Here is a 12,767-nt window from a genome sequence, read left to right as displayed (position 1 = left end):
CTTTAATCAGGGCACATTGTGCAAATCAGACTTTCTGGGGTTAAAAAAGGCAAATTTGCTGAGAAGAAAGGGGGTTTTCTTTATATGGAAACCTCCATATCATGGTCCTCTCAGCCTGAGGACATGCCCTGCATTTACCTGCAGATTGGGTTTAACCCTGGCTCCCAGAGATAAAATTAATTAATTACAAAAGAGCTTCATCTTTCCTGTGAAAAAAAAAATCCTCCCCTCAATTTTCCATTGAGTTCCTAATGTCACTTTGACCTCAAAGCTTTGAAAGAAAAGAATAAAACATTTCATGTTATTCTTCTTTTATTAGCAAAAATACATCTCTTGATTTTCTGACTCATGCTGGTTGAATTTATGGGGCAACAGGTGCTGGGGTCTTTTCATTTCACAGTGGGGCAGAAAAAATTGCTTGTTGGGGCTTGAAAAGCAATTGCATCATCAAGTGTGTGAGACTTCCTTTGAGTGCTGCTGAGGGGGGTTAGAGAGGAAGAGAGTTTTTCTTCTCTGTGCTTGTTTTGGTTTGTGAGTCTCTCTTATCACCATGCATCAGACCTGTGTTTATTGAATTTCCACCAGTCAGTGAGATCTATGGCATGATTTAACAGGAGATACACGCAGGGAGTGGAGAGGGTGCCTTAGGAAAGGGGAGGTGCTTGTGGCAAGGCTGTAATGATTTTCTTGTCCTTTGCATGGGAGGAACGCAGACACTGAGTGTTTGTACAGCATCCAGCCCTGTGAAGCCCTGATGTGGTAAGAGCCTCCTGAGTAATATATTCAGAGTGATAAAAGTGGCTGCTATCTGCTAATGAGAGCAGTGGGAATGAAAAATGAATCCTTGGTTTCATCATTTTCCAGGAATGCAGCTCCTTCTGGCTTCCCAGAGCTTCATCTACCATCCAGCTGCCGTGTGGGCTGCAACTGAACGTGCACTTAGGAGAACAGGGAAAAACACAGCCCCTCAACACACTGAGAAGGCCAAAATTGTGGATTTGGGTACGTGATATAGATGTCTTCAGGCAGACTGACCTCATGGTGAAACATTCTGAAAAAAGCACCAATATGATTTTCTGTGTAATGCAGGACAGGGAAATCAGAGCTTTCAAAGATCTGCAGAGACCAACAATTACTACTTAATAAAACTCAGTCAAATCTTTGACTGGAGGCAGAGTCTTTCACCAGAGCAGGGAAAATAGGTCTTACTAACCCTCTGTCATGACAGCAGCCCTTTGGGAGTCCTCTCATGGCTCATATCTCAGTTTCCTTTTGATTCCTTTTTTTTTTTTTTTTTGTGGTAAAAAATGGCCTTAAAGTTGCCAACATTGTGCTATAAAAATGTTGCTATAAATTTTAATAAAAATATGATTTTTTTAGCAGATTTCTCTTTTACAGGGAAGAACAAAGAAGAATCAATCTATAAAAGCTACATTGCCTCTAAAATTGAGAGAAGAACCCAAGCCCTGGCATAAACCAAAAAGATCCACCTTAAAAGAAATAATAATTTAAAAAAAAAAAAGTAATGAAGAGATTGACTGTATCAGCAATCAGCTGATGCCACCCAAGTGCACAGTGATGTATTTAGGCAGCAGTAAAGAATCAGTCATTATGTGTCAGAACATTACGTAATAATTTTGATGTTGTACAAAAATATCTCTGCGGTCTTGTAATGTGCACGAATTAATTACAACACCCTTTGTGTTTGAAAAAACTAGGTGACAGAGCAACTTTCTGTCTGTTTTAAATTTAAAGCAAAGAGGAAGAAACTGGAGAGATGATGAATGATCCTGTTATCCAACTCTGTATATCCAGGTGTTCTGATTATGTTTTCTCCTGTAAGCAGCTCCCACTGATCCTGATGAAGAGGAAGGTGCTGGGCCACGAATTTTCCAAGAAAGAAGCCCAAAAAGTGGTGTATTTTCCCTGTGAAGATTAGTCTTTGATTTTGGCTCCTTCTGTTTTCTTGGAAATTAAAGTCTACCAAAATGTCCAGAATTGTTTTGCTTCAACACAGTGAAGCAGTCTGAGCAATGCTGGATGGAACAGGGAGGTGCACCAAAACTTATAAACAAGACCATGGAAAGTATGAAAGAATTGGTGTTTCTGACAAATGAGTTGGTCAGCAAGCACCGACTTGACTGCCAAATGCTACATCAAAGTGAAAGGAAATTTCGTTTATGTTTTTAGATATGAACTCTTTCAGTGAAGACACCTATCACTTAGACTTGAACACAAATGGCCTTTTTTTTTTTTTTTTTCCCTGAAGTCAGTTCTTAAATCTAAAACCCCTGGAAAATAAGAAGAAAACAAGTCCCACAGAGTCCTATGGACAAGAAGGACTGACCAGTTTGGAAATCCTTGGTGCTTTCAGATTTCTTTATTTCCCCTGAGTGTAGAAGGGTCGCATTTGTATTTAAATAACTAAAGAGTAACACAAACCCAGAAATCTTGCAATGAGGAGATGCAAAGTGACAATGTCACTATTTCCTGTATCAAGAGGCTCCTTTAAAACAGAGAGCAGACAGGTTTGTCACTGCCTTTTCACCAATGAACTGCACCTCTCCTGTAGCATGGCACTGTTATTTCCCACATGGTATTGCACTTTCTCAGCTCAATGGGCCACTACATAATAATCATATTTAGACATTAGACAATATTTTTCTTCCCATGTGAATACCTAGAAAAGCTAAAACAGAGTTGGAGGCTAACATTTTCCAAAGAGACTTCTCATTGTGGAAACGTCAGGTTTCTAACTTGAGGGAACCTTGGACTGATTTTCTGAAGACGTGAGCACCTACAGCTCTGTGCTGACCACATTTTCCAGCCATTAATTGCCAGATGTGTTTTCTCAATTTGGAAAGCTCTTGGCTTGATTTTTAGAAACTGCTGAGTCCCCAAACTCGGTGAAAATCAGGCTCTGATCAAGCCTCTGAACTCCTTTCCCCATCAGTTGTTTTTGAGAGTCTTGGCAATGGACTTCAGCTCAAGTTGTTGAAATCTCCAACAGAAACAACATGACTTCAGATGTCTGATGAGAGACTGCATTTGCCTGGAGTTGGTCTATGACCCATTGCTTTTGCTATTTGCAGTACTTGCATCCAAGATATTTCAATACTAATTTATGTTTTTTCAAATGAAAGGTAAATTTCCTAGGACCCAATTGACCAATATTTTCCAACTCCTGCTTTAACTTTGTTCTTGGTGAAATGTCCACCAAGCTTACAACCAGCTCTGCAACTGGACTTTTCTCTGCTCTTTTGGTATTGTACTGGACAATGTGGGCAACATTTGTCAAGAATACAGAAACCATCTCAAATATTTCACAGGAAAACTGAAAATACTTAAATGGGAGGACACAAAAGGATCATTGTGATTCTTGCAGAAAAGGCAAATAAAATCACAGTGCTTCCCTCAAGGAACTGGGGTACCAAATGTTCATTTATTGCAAAATTTAAATTATTCTTCTTAGAGATACGGAAGGCATTTGAGAGAGCGACTGTTTTTAATGGAATAGTTTTTAATAGAATATTACTCCCCCTTTTTTTTTTTTAAATTTAAACGCAGTTCTTAAAGAAAAAGAAACTGCAAAAACTTCTATTTATCCTTCCTATCAACTCCACCTCAACATTTTCTACTTTTACTGGACAATTGATGGCATACTCAAAATAGAAGTTCTGCAATCTCCTTCTCTGACATAGAAATCAAAATGCAATTTTCTTTCTCACTATAAAACTTGAGCAACTAGAACACAGACGCTGATTCTGAGAGTCCCAGCCTCTGAGAGTTAGATACCAAAACCTGAAGCTTTTTGAGGCCTTTGCCACTCTATTTCCCTGTAAAAAATTAATCCAAAGTATTTCCATTGAAGAACAATGAGCTGAAGGACACATGCTGGATTGGTGGCATTAGTCACCTCACAGACTTTTTTTTTCTTAAAGTTTGCAAGCTTTGTGACCTAGAACAAAGTATATTGTCTGGGCAGAGCCCAAATCTTTCTTTATGGAAATGGATATTTTAAATTACTTCCCTCTTGCTCTTTTAGCTCCTCTTTTCAGATATGTGTACACAGGTATCTGTTTTTACATACACTTCCAGATGACCTTTTGGATTTCACCTCAATTCAGCTCAGCTTCTCAAACTGGAGGAAACCATTACACTCTTTCCACTTTGTCTCAGCACCTGCAAAGCTGACTGATATAATCCAGTGTAAGTGGGCCACTGCAGGAGAATTTGGTGCTCAAGGAGAATGTGTTTCCTGTTCACTGAAGAGGTAAAAATGGAATCACCATTCTGACTCATTCAAGTAGCAAACTCCTCTGAAGATCACATGCCTGCCGAGCCAATGTTATTTTTGGCAGCTCTTCATGGAAAGCTATGGGTTTTGTTTTGCCACATCTGTTCTCTCAAGTATATTTTGCTTCAGATGAGCCTGTTCCACCTTGTGATTTTTTTTTTTTCTTGGGGGGATAGATAGGAGAGAAGGGGGTTGAGTTTGAATGCTGCCTTGCATTGCAAAAGTACATTTTCATGGGAGAAAAAAAAGTTCTCCCCTCTGGGCCTTAAACAGTATTTCCAGCTATTGTGTATATTCCCCGACCCTTACACTGTTTCTAAGAGAAATGATTTCTTTTGCAGATGTTGAAAGGAATACACACACAAAAGACTGTAAAGACTTTTATAAAAACAGGGAGATGGGGCATACAGATGTGCCACAGACAAATGGGGCAGAGAAAGAAGATAATATTGTGCAGAATATGTGTAGCTTTGAAAATCAGACAGACAGTGAAGATGCTGTTTCAAGGATCCAAGGCTTGTAAGGCTGAGTTCAGAGGCCAGGCTGTGTTAAGCCAGCCTGTTGTGTCACCCAGCAGGAATCAGAGAGACACAGTTTAGTGAAAGCCACAGGCTAATCTACAGTGCTTCTTTGAAATATGATTTTTGTTTTTTACTGGCAGTTGGTTTTCATTGTGCTGCAGTTGTCATTACTGGAATGGGGCACATTTTTGCTGTTAGAAGGTGATTATTTGGGAGCTGCACATCAGTGCTTTAGTGGTGCATCTGTGTGTGCAAGACAAAGCAGGCACATGTGTGGTTGTGAACACACAAACTTTTAATAACTATGCCCAGAATTATTTTGATTTGCAGATTGATGCATTCCTCTGCTTCACTTTGTATATATTTGCTTTTTATTTTGCTTGTCTAGCAATCCTCTGATTTGTATTAAGATAGGATAACTTGGGTGTTTTTATGCTCCTTTTCTTTCTTTTCAGAAGTACTATCCCTGTACCCCTTGCTTGATGACTCATTCCCTTCTCCTTCACATAAAACACCCTTTCAACAGTTTAGCAGTGAAAACATTAGGCCTGCCTCTTGGTCACAAGGTTATTGTTTTCATATCTCTTGGAGCAAGACCCTGGGATAGCTCCACTGACAAATTAGCAGTCGTGTTGAATGAACAATTATGTCAAGGCAATATTAATCTGGGGGCCTAGCTGGAGCTGAGAAGGTGCCTGATTTCATAGAGGAGGAGGTGCTGAGAGGAGAACCTATGTGATCTCATTAGATAAATGCACAACACATACTGGTGGGATCTCATTAAATGTTTAACAGCTAAGTATGTTTACATCAGCTTTCCTAAAGGAATGCCTCATAGATAGATGAAGTTTTTCTCACTAAAAATATGTTTTCTTATATAAAAAAACCCCTGTGAAATAGACAGTGCTCTACTCTTTTTGCCTCAGTGTAGGCATCTACATAGGAAGTGGGTTTACCTCCAAAACAATCTTTTAAATGAGTGAATGTGTTATTGCAAGCCTCCTACCACCTCTGAGCTGGGGGGCCTCAGGAGCGTTCCCATGACATTCTCCTGGTTTCAGGGTATTTTTTTTGAAGCAACAACTGCTCCAGAACAGGAAAGTTAGGGCTTGCCTTCAATTTTCACAAGCTGGGATCGTCCAGGAAAACTGACACCAAAAATATTTTCATAGGTCCCCTTGCAAACCAAAAGTGCTGAGTTTCACAGGGCTGCTCTGCTGAGGAGCTCGGCCTCCTGCGTGGGCGTTGGGCTTGCTGACTTACACACCAGGGAACGCTGATCTCACTCCCAGCCACTGCATCCCCACCCCAAATGCAGCCAAAAACCTTGGAGGCACCTGAATGAAGCCTCCTGGCCCTGCAGGAGGTGACAGACACTGTGGCACCTGCCAGATCCTTGATGTTGCTGATCAGCCATCAGCCAGAAGGGACAACCCCTGCGAAGGCTCTGAGGAATTGGAACTGGCTGCCCAGAGGAACCATGGCTGGCCCATCCCTGGGAGTGTCCAAGGCCAGGGTGGATGGGGCTTTGAGCAACCTGGTTTAGTGGAAGGTGTCTGTGCCCATGGCAGATTTGATCTTTAAGGTCTCTCGTAGGGGGTTAGAATATAAGAAAATAGAGATAGCGTAGAAAGTAATCTTACCCCTAAGGAGTTGCAGCTGGGCCAATTATCAAAGATTGGGAACAGGCCTGACTTTACCAGGCCACAGGTGTAACCAATGAGAAGAAGAGAGCTATAAAAGAGTGGGGTGGCTGGGTATCTGTCAGGTGCTTTGTAAAGAAGAAAGAGTCAGTGCTCTGAGGTGCTACCCCTGAGAAACACCAAGGAGGTATGAAACTTTTGCGATAAGGAGACAACAGCATGGAACCCCTGCAATAAGAAGACAACAGTCTCTTCCAACCCAAATTATTCTATGATTCTGTGAACCTCCCAGGTTAGGGTGGCAAACCAAGAAGGGAGAGACCTAGAAAGGAGGAGAAAATGAAAGAAGACAAAGGTGTCTGCTGTTTCACCAGGAACATCTTTTACATAGTCCAAAGTCAACTTGCATTAATTCCTTTGCTCTCTCCTGACAGGGAATTAGCCCAGCTCCATGTGGAGTGGTTATGAGGTGCCACATTGATATCTGTCACATAACCCCTCACATGGAAGAGAAGGGCCTTGTGCAAGGGATCTGAACATTTGGGCCACACACTGGCTTTTCTCACTTGCTTTCTTAACATCTCCTCCTGTCCTGGGGATGCACAGCTAAACAAATCCCCAGCTGAAGGCTCACAGCAAACTGCAGGGATATCCAGGGGCCAGAGGTGGGAATCTGGGTGTCAGGTTATTGTGAGCAATGTGATTAAGCTAGTCTTGAATTAAAGGTACTTCCTTACAGTTTCAGTTTTTGGAGTAGCAAGATATGTTTTGACAGCAAAATGAGTACAGTTTTTTCCCCCCTCTTTGTTTGTGGGATTTTTTTGTTTATTTTAATTTTTTTGTATAATTTTGCACTCAGAAAAAACCTTCCTGCCTCCAAAGCTGTGTGTCTGAACCTCTGATTCCCCCGCTGTGTCCCTGATTCCCAGCACTGTACACTGTGAGTCTATGGTGTTTGTTCTGAATCTGGCCACATTTTGGGGTGCAAACCATGCCCTCCGAAATTGCAAACCTCAGCAACACACCTGAGAGAGGCAACACCTCTTTAATGCACAAGAACTTGGTGTTTTCACCATCCATACACCTTGTGGTACCACAGACAGGTATGGGCTTACAGACAGGAGCAGCACATTATCTATTGCAATATTTTGGGACTCTGGACTGTTTCAGTTCTACTTTCTCTAAACTCAAAATGAGATTAGAGCCAGGCTCCTGTCAAGTGTCCCACAGCTAACCTCTAAACTAATTTTTTATTGCCTTGAAGAGAAAGATTGAGAAAAATATTTATAGGCCCTGGAAGAATAGTAAAAGTTTGCAAGCATTTAGGGCTTTTACTCAATAAACCTTTATGTGCCCTTCATGCACCCATTCAGCTCTGGGAGAAAAGTAAAAAATAAAAAATAAATAAATATAAAATGCACAGGGAAGTTGTGCTCTGACAGTAAGTCGAAAAACTCATAAATTCCAGATAAAACCAATACCCACACATTGTAGGAGCCCATCTGAAGTCAGCCTGTTGTACAATTCCAAAAGCAGAGAGAAGAATTTGGATGGTTCAAGTTTGTCTTCTTGTCAAGTCTTCTCACTTATCTTTTTCCATTTGGGTCACAATGGCCTCAAACCTTTAAAGACCAGTTTTTCGTTTTGTTGTTGTTGTTTTTTTGGTTTTTTTTTAACTGTGCCCACATTCTCTGTGATTCTGTTCATCTGTTTCCTTTTGGTGTTTTGTACCAATCAAAGTTTTGCTCCTCATATCTGCAGTTCCTGAGTGATTGTATCTCCTCCATTCCCACCTCCTGAATACCTGATGTCTCACTCACTTCAGCTTCCATAATATTCACTTTTCTCTCTCACTGACTGTGACTCTAAAATCCTTTTTTCCCAGGGAATCCTCATGAGTGTGACCTCCTGGCTCACCTTTTCTTTTGGGGGTTTGCTGTCCACCCTGGATGAAAGGAGCTCCCCATTTTCTTGCCTGCACACTGCTAACTCCACCTGGCTGGCAAATAAATACTCAGGGCTGACATAACTCCTGGTGCAAAAAATGAACAAAAATTTTTCTTCCCCTCTCCCAGCATCACTGCCTTATTTCCACTTTTCTGCTTTTCAGATTTCTCCATAGCCCAGCTCATAGGCTCCAGGAGCTCATCCTGTAATCCCATGACCAGATCACTGAAGAGCCCTGCTCATATAAATAGCATGGTTTTTATTATTTATAGCAAAAGTTAAGTCTTTTGCTATAGCTTCCATGTTAGATAAGGCACAGATTTCATATGAAAAATTATGAGGAGTACCAGCAGAAACCCCCAACTCCCCAAGATGACAAAAATTATTCCCGGTTATTATTGGGATTTTGTTGTGCTTAATTTTTTTGAGGTTGAAACTAAACTTGGAACAACACTTTGCTGATATTCATATGTAATGCTGTACAAGTCCACAACAATCTGAGCAGGTAAGACAAAGTACAGAGGAAAGGAAAAATCAATGTCTTGCCTTGGCAGATGGAGCTGAGAAGCTGAGAGATGAAATTCTCACAGAGCAGATCTCAAGGCAGAGCTGAGAACCCAGCACAGAGAAGTTTGGGTTGATCCTTTGGGTGCAATTTATGCAAAACCTAGTTCATCAAGTGGATATGAAATATTTAATACCCTGAGAATCCTCTGCTCTGCAGTGCTGGCTGTGGAGATGTTGACCTGCCAATAAATCGTTTGGTCAGGCCTTGCCCATGCCTTAAAAATATACTTTGAGAAGAATATTCCATTTCCAGCACAGCAGCCCTCAGGACAAGCATTCTCACAGTGTCTTCTCTCTAAAGCTGGTCCAACTCCAAATCCAAGGAGAGCACAATGTGCATTTTTGATGCCAAGGAGAACGCATGCAGGAGAGGCTGGGCAGAGCCACCACAGGTCTGTGTTTGCAGCTCTTCAGTGCACAATAAATTTCTGTGCTTTCACTGGCTGTGGCTTGTCTGATCCAGTTACAGTTTCAAATATGATCTGATTCCTGAGGGGATCCTTTTTTTTCCCTGGCCAATTTCTCTATTCAGCTTTATACTCTCGTTTGTCATTTGCAGTAAATATACTGAATTTCAATTTTTATCTCTTTACAAAAGCATGTCCAGAAGGCTGCACTGGTTGCTGCTGCCCCAGCATGAATCTGGCTGGGGCTGGGTGACAATTCCATCTCATCTGGGCAGGGAGCTGGGGCCAGGCTGGGACACAGGACTGTGATGAAGGTGTGTCAAAAACTGGAGATTCCTATCCTGGTCTGCTGGCAGAAGAAAACCCAAGGGGGTTTATATACAACATATATATTTCAGGATGAGTCCTGAAATTTTTAAATTAGTTGTGATGAAAAGATTCCTATAAAGGTGCATTAAAATTAAAAATAGCAACTATGGCTAGGCCTGCTCCATCTGGAAAACAGGAGCCCATTTGTAATAGGAAAGGCAATGGTTCCCAGGGCCCAGGGATGGGGAGATCCTTCATCCCAGTTATTGGATTCTTGGGGATATTACAAGGCACCTTAAAACCACAATTTCCAACTCCCTAGAGAAATATATGGAGCATCACAAAAGCACAGGTTTGCAGATACATACACAAGTTGCCCAGGAAAGTCAAGGCCAGCAGGACCTGGACTCCTTCCCAAAGCTCTGTGAGATCATTTTCCCCCCAAGTGACACTAAACATTGAACCAGGAGTGAGAAAAGAAGCACCACATGAGAGACAGAGCGAAAGAAGTGAGAAAGATTGGCAAGTAAAATGGAAGCAGAAGTGCAAACAGAGATGAGGAAATTCAGGGAAAGTTCTGTCTCTCCTGCTTGCTTCTTCCAGACACAGTGATGTCTGAAAAGTGATGAATCAGGGACCACAGGCAAGGACAGGAGCAACAAGGCTCAACTGTGTGACCTGAGACATGGATGGGAAAGTAGAGCAGAGAGAGGGAAAGCAGAGAAAACTGTCAGATTTCTGTGGGCCTTACCATGCTGTGTGTGCTCTTCATAAAACATTTATCATAAAGGATGCCTTGCTCCTTTGATTTGGGATTCAGAACCCTGACCAGATTTAGACCAGGCATTTTCTTTCTTTCCTTTTCTTTGTCTTCCATCTAATTTTAATATAAATTGGGTAGAAATGTACCCCGCTCATATTAGGCTACAGAGAGCAGGTAAAGAACTGTATCATATATACACTAGGTCCCTCAAATTTGGGCTTCTACCTGTTTAACAGTTTAATTTGAACAGTTAAAAGTTAAAGGAATCCTTTGCTCATCACACCAGAATTAACATGTGAGCATGAAGAAGCACTTATTTGTCTTGGCAAGACCCAGAGCTGGGATAAATGGTTCCAGATGAAGACAGAGTTATGTCTCTCAACTCCCAGCTAAATTTGGGGCCAAATACATACTCCCTTTACTACAGTAAATGTCACTTTCCTGATCCTAACACATCAGTTCCAGCATATATTGATGCAATCCACTGCAACAGCAAAATGACTCCCACTGTAACATTGCTCCCATAAAGCCTGGATAGAGGCCTGATCGACTGCATCGGACAACAATTACCTCAAATCAAATTCTCTCCTTCTGGACAGGGGTGTAAATGTGGAGCATCTTCACCACAGATCAATGGAGCCACAGCAGAGGCAGTCAGGGAGGAGGAGGATGAAAAGGCAAGAGATGGGAGAGATCCTACTCATTTCCATTTTTGCCCAGGGAAGCACGAAACGCTTCTGCTGCTCCCCAGTAGCTGTGCTCAAGGAAAAGCATCGACACACCCAGCAATTATAAGCCTAAAAAGATAATGAGTGGCCAGGCAGCCCTAATGAAAGTATCTGGGGCTGCCATCCCCACGCTCGCTGTGTCTTGCCTGGAGCACGGAGCGCTCAGCCACGTCCCAGGGGCAGCCAAGTGAAAGGGTCTCACCTGCTACCTGCAATCAATCCTTGCCTGCAGTGTCAGAGCCAAGAAAGGGTCTCACCTGCTACCTGCAATCAATCCTTGCCTGCAGTGTCAGGCCGAGCTCAGCGCGGGTCACCCGGCGAGGCCGAGCCGCTGCTCCCGGCCTGTCAGGGGGGATCGGTTCAATGCTTCCTGCAAGGGTCACTGGCAAAGGCTGGCAGTAATTTTCAGCTAGGTATGTGGAAGGGGGGAGATGGAGCCTCAGGCACTGCTGATTCCAATAAATACTTAAGGAATTTAACAACCCGGTGCAGCCCCTGTGTCAGTGGAGGATGATGAGGATGTGCTGGAGCTCACGTTGGCTCTGCCACTGGAGGCTCCTGCAGCAGGGAGTGGCAGTGCCATGTGGGCAATCCCATACACAAATGCTGTGCCTCATCCATCAGGTTTCTCCAGGTAACTGGGATCAGCACCCACTGACACCATCAGTGTTGTGAGTGTACAACACTGAGATGACTCATGGCCATGGAAAAAAGAGGCCAGTGGGAATGTTCTGGCCAAAACTGTGCCACATCACAATGCAGGCATTACTCAAGCTGGGTCATTTCTTTATATATAGCATAGCCATGCAGCTTGCCTAGGCCTACAGGGTAAGAAAGGGCTCCTTTGTATTTTTTTCAAACCTGGGAATTAGATGATACTTTTTTGTAGCCTTAAAGGGCTAGAGATTTCCATTTTGCAGAAGGAAGGCACAATAACTACAAGAAGAAAAGGAGATTTTCTGGGCATAGAGCCAAACCAAGACACAGGTCACCTGGCTCCTATAATCTTCTGTGCCATAGACTCCCCATCTGCCTTCTGGCAAGTCATTTATTCTCCCCTCATCCTTTGTGCTGCAGCTGTAAGCAGGGATAATAACAGATCTCTACATCACGGGGCAAATGTGAGGGTAAGCGTGATGGTATCAGCACAACTATTGCATAATGTGTTGATGGGCTGGAGGGATTACTGTCCCCAAACACTCCCTGGGAGCTGCCTAGCCCTCTGAACCATCATCTCTTGGTTATTTGTACCTTGCAAAGATGAAACTGAAACTTCAGGATTATCTGCCACAGGTTTTACATTTACTGAGACATCCTGCACGGTGATTGGGCTGCTGCAAGTTCCAATTCTCCACTCAAAGTAAGAGCTCAGCCCTGCAGGAGATGATGGGATTCAGCAAAATGAATTTATGTGTTTCTCCAGCAGATAAATAAAAGGAAGAGGTTAAACTGAGCAAAGGAACTTTGTGTGCCAGCACCCTCTGCTTCTGGGGAGGTTTCTGCCACCTCAGATCTGTGAGCAGAGATGGCTGTGGGGAGGCATTTGGAATCCTTTCAGTTCAAATGGGCCCAAGTGGCAGAAATC

This window comes from Agelaius tricolor, unplaced genomic scaffold, assembly GCF_023055355.1.
Source record: "Agelaius tricolor isolate 1412-34295 unplaced genomic scaffold, bAgeTri1.0.p SCAF_23, whole genome shotgun sequence".
In the NCBI taxonomy this organism is placed as follows: Eukaryota; Metazoa; Chordata; class Aves; order Passeriformes; family Icteridae; genus Agelaius; species Agelaius tricolor.
The sequence above is the reverse complement of the archived record's forward strand: the minus strand, read 5'-3'. Positions refer to the sequence as shown.